The 4,774-nt window shown below is 44.7% G+C and overlaps 1 non-coding gene across 1 annotated transcript; it reads right to left on the minus strand.

Annotated features, from left to right (window-relative positions):
• Nucleotides 1-464: 464 nt before the first annotated feature.
• Nucleotides 465-538, minus strand: TRNAI-AAU (transfer RNA isoleucine (anticodon AAU)). The gene has a single exon. It is a non-coding gene; the product is annotated as a tRNA-Ile (tRNA).
• Nucleotides 539-4,774: the final 4,236 nt, after the last annotated feature.

The raw sequence follows: 4,774 nt of genomic DNA on the forward strand, positions 1-4,774 counted from the left end.
CCACCCACAGTTCCCCTACTTTTTATTTCCCACTTCGACCACTGTGTAAAAGACACTATGTTGCTCGCAACTTTCTCACTAGAGAATAAATGTTATCTCGGATTTAAACAGCGCTTCAAAAGGTGCACTTTAAAATTGTATATTTGACACTTTTTGTTATTGTGCAAATATTTGTTTATTTGATCGTTGCTTATTATTTTTTAAATGCAGTAAAGAATTGAAATACAAAAAAACAGAGTCCCATGAAAACCTCGTCACCGAGAGCGTTTGCCAGGCCTACAGGGCTATCCAGCAGTGCCCGAGGGCTGGTATTATAGGTCTGTTTGTGGGCCGCTTCACCGATTTATACTGTTGATTTGCTTGTAGCGAGCTCAAATCCATTGTCAATCAGCCAGCACACCACACTGGTAAATACCAGAATAAACAACAGTAAGGCGCTAACCTAAACTTCCTAAAAAGAGCAATGGCCAGTACGGGGATCGAACCCGCGACCTTGGCGTTATTAGCACCACGCTCTAACCAACTGAGCTAACCGGCCGGCACACTCAGGTATCAGTGGAATATGTACATGGCTGCACTCTTGCTATCGAGGTGACTCACATGCCGAGTCAGCATTTCATCTATCGGTCGACCTTCCTTAGCTTCAACAGCATTGTAAGGACACAGGGCAAATGCCTCAACAGACGTGCAGAGGGGACATTCCCAGCTCATCACCAACCACATGAAGGCGCTCAGACACTCCTGGGCCGACTCAGAGCTTGCACATATCAGGAAGCGACCACCATGGAACAGATACATTACTTGGAGAACTGCACTTAATGCGCCTGAATAACAAGAACGACACGATGAACTGAACCAGAGGAGGAATCACTCCTCTTCCCCCCTCATGCTGCTCCCACCTCCCCCCACAAACAAGCATTGGCCAGGCCAATTGGTTTCGCCATATTAGTAGGTCCCCGGTGCAGTGCAGAGTTGGAGAAGCAATCCAGAGAGCGTGCCGCTGTCCTCGTTTGCAGGCAGGAGCACTTTAACCCTTAGTCTGCCCCCTGCAGTCATGAACCCTCTCAGTGCATAGCTACCAAGGATTCGGACTCCTTATGTATGACATTTCCGTAATGTCAGTGTAATTACGAGTGATATTCAGGTACTATGACGGACACTTTCCCGCAAGCAAAACCAAGAAATAAAGACGAGGGAAACCTGTAAATACGAGACATTAAACCCTCACTGCTGCCGCGTTTTCAGTGTACTTATGAGCGACTAGCACCAGGCAGTCAGACACCAGAGCTGCAAGGCACCAGCAGGGTCGGACTGGCCTTGTGGGCAATCAGGCAGTTCTTGATGGGCTGGTCTGAGCGGTCAGTGGGTGGGATTTTTAGGCCTGTTTTATGGTCTGGTGGGCTGTTTTTTTTACTGTTGATTTCCCTGATAATAGTATGAACATTACCTGTAGCAAGCCCAAATCCATGCAGTTTTCTAGACCTTGCAAAACACCCTCACAGCATGTCTTTACAAGTTAAAAACTGGCCCAATGAGCAAACATGGGCACTTTTTTTAGCAGTCCAATTCACTAATGGGGGCCACTTGTATTTTGGTGCCAGGCCAATTTTCTGTGCCATTGCAAACCCGGGTACCAGCAACTAGGAGTAGAATCTCAAAAGAAAAAAACATAGGGCCCAAACAAAATTACATAAGGGGCAATAAGCATGCCTACAGATACTGCGGCTGCATTGTGATGCCGCGACAGAAGGTTTAAGCCATTCTTTTATAGAGGAGGACAGAAAACAGGAAGAAGCAATAGTCACATCACTGGCCTCCATACTGGATTGGTAGAAACACTAAAAAGGGGAAAAAAGCACCATTCTGTACTGGGCTAGCCAGGGAACCGGTACCAGTTATTTGTTCGATGTAAAAGGGCGTTAAACAATAGTGAAATTAGCATTGTGGTTCTGGCTGTATATCCAAGCTTTCTGCCCACCTTCAAGTCATTTCTTTTGATAGAAGTACTTGACTTTGGTATTTTCTTAGATGTTGTTTGACTCAGGCAGCAAATATTCTACATATTAATCTGATTAGGAAAGAAGTTTCATGATGTGAAAGTAATTAACATAGTTTGTTTACTGACTTGATGACTACTGTTATTGCATTTATTAATTTGAGTTTCTCTGACTCTGAATGAACTGCAGAGAGAGTAACCCTTTTCACTCAGTCAGAAAGCGGCCCCACAACCCCGCTCCCCAATCCTTCTCAGGGACCCGGTGGGCCAGCATTGCTATCTCATAGGCTGCAAACCACTGACCAATATCTTCACCTTTGTGAAAATCTTTGATGACATCCTTGGGAATATGTACCCTGCCTTCTGAAGGCACAGATGGTGTGCTGCCACCAGAGAGATTGATTTCTAAGCCCTTGGCCTTGATCTCCAACTCCCTCAACATTCTCTCATGCTCCATTCCTATTCTCTCCCTTTCTAAAGACAAACTGGTGTTCTCTGTTTCCCTCTGACTCTCCATATTAAGCTTAGCCAACTCCAGCTTCAGTGCCCTATTTCTCTCTCTGTCTTCCAATTGTCTGGGGGGCAGGTCTTTGGAAGAGATGCTGCTGCCAGGTGAGGATGGCACCCCTCCCCTCGCTGGAAACACTGGCCCATCAATTTGACCATCTGCATCCCCAACTGGCTCCACCACAAGATCAGGGGCATTTCTTGCCTCTACCTAGGCCCTCAGCGCCTTCTGGTAGACTTCCTTTTTAGAAATGCCTGGTGTAGCAACTTTCAATTTCCTGCAGAGATACTTGAGCTGGTTCACAGTATAGGTTTCCAACCTCTCTTCCTCAAAATCAAGATCCATAGATGCAACAGATGCTGGTTGACTCATGGTAGTAAAAATTGGGAGTTTTCAGGAAAAACTAACAGTCCAAAGAAAAAGGATTCTAAAAAAATGTATGTGGTTGCGTATGGTCTGCACTCACTAGTAGTGTACACCAATCACTGTATATGAAACACAAATGCAAAGTCCTCATCCTCACCGGTGACCACCAATGTTAAATCTGGGGTTCTCTATTTGGCAATGATATTCACCTTTGTCCAAATAGGGACCCTTACTTCTAAGTCAGGATAAGGGGATTACACTCCTTAATAACCCCTGCTCACCCCCTTGGTAGCTTGGTACGAGCAGACAGGCTTATCTCAGAGGCAGTGTGTTAGGCATTTGTGAATATACACAGCAATACAGTGAAAACACTACAGATGGACACAACACAGGTTTTATAAAAATAAGTATTCTTTATATAGATTAAACACAAGACCATGAACGATAAAAATCCACAATACTACACTCAAGATTACTTAAAAGATGATTAGAGTCTCTTAATTCAAGTTGTTGGTAAATGCAACAAAGTTCGCAACAAAGTACCTGGATGCATAATGCAAAATGAACAAAAGGCTCACAAAAGGGGAGATTCGTCGGTTCCGTGACCCCGGGGAATGGTTGTATCCTTCCTCAATGCTTGCACAGAGTAGGGGACTAGTCGTGAGCCTTACTGGTGCGGAGGTGATGCGTAGATTCTCCATCTGTAGGCCCATTGCGGTGCGCAAGATGGCGCCTTGATGCGATGCGATGATCCGGTTGTGATGCGAGAAGATGGCGCCCTTGATGCGGCGATGAGATGACGATGTGATGACGCCCTTGCGATGACTCTGTACTTTGGATTCGCGACAGGCCCTGCGGCACGCTTCTCCGGAGATGCGATGGTGACTCTCTCGATGGCGTCATGCTTTATTGTGTTTTTATCTAGGAACCGAATCAATATTGCTATTTTATGCCCTTGTACAGCTATAATCAATAATATCCCAATAATGGCATAAGAATCAGATCCATATTTAAGTAAATAGCCCTTGCAGTCCAAAGCACGGCAGAAGCTACTTCCTTGGATTCCTAGAAAGCACAACGAGTTCTTTCGACACACCAAACCTGCAGCAACCTGGGAAATACCCATTTGCTTTTGTTTTGATTTGTCATTAAACTCCTGCAAACACTAAAAGAACAGTCAGTTCTTAGTGACATCTTTATTGACGTCTTATGTCCAAACCTTACGTCAAACTCGGCACCTTTCAGGTATAAATATACCAACGTTGCCTTAAGCAAACACACGGTGGTGGTGTTGGAGCCGAGCAGCTATCTACTTGCCCGAGATCCCAGCTGATGCGAGAGCCCACGGACGCTGCCCCTCCTCTTTGACGCACTGAGAGAGACGCTGTCTTTTCTCCTGCCGAGAAATCCAGCTCTGGTGTTCTCAGCGGCCTTCGCGGGCTGCTGGGATATAGAGTCCTGAAAGAGAGATGCCAGACCTCCTGCATTCTATTACCCAGGTACGGAGCTGACTAAATCCTTAAAGAGAATTCTTGAGTCAGATTCTTGGCAAAACCAACTTAACTTAAACTGCTACTTACTTACTCCTTCCCACGTATTAGGCTTTGGTCAGGTACACCGGGGTAGGCGTATTTAGAAGCACCAGTTGAGTAAGTTAGTCAATGTATATATGTATGTATATATTTTATCCATTTTAAAGTATCTTATGGCTAAGAAACCATATCAATGCTTTTACAGTATTATTTTATAATACTCTTTTTACTGTACGCACTTTACTTTACATTAAGTATTGCAATTATGGCAATTCATTTCTCTTGCATGAGAAAGAAGACTGCTCAATAAATTACACCTTTTATTGAAAACGCCTGTCTCTCTTTTCTCTGCACTCTGGTGTAACTAAGTAC

This window comes from Lissotriton vulgaris, chromosome 12 (genome assembly GCF_964263255.1).
Source record: "Lissotriton vulgaris chromosome 12, aLisVul1.2, whole genome shotgun sequence".
Classification (NCBI taxonomy): domain Eukaryota; kingdom Metazoa; phylum Chordata; class Amphibia; order Caudata; family Salamandridae; genus Lissotriton; species Lissotriton vulgaris.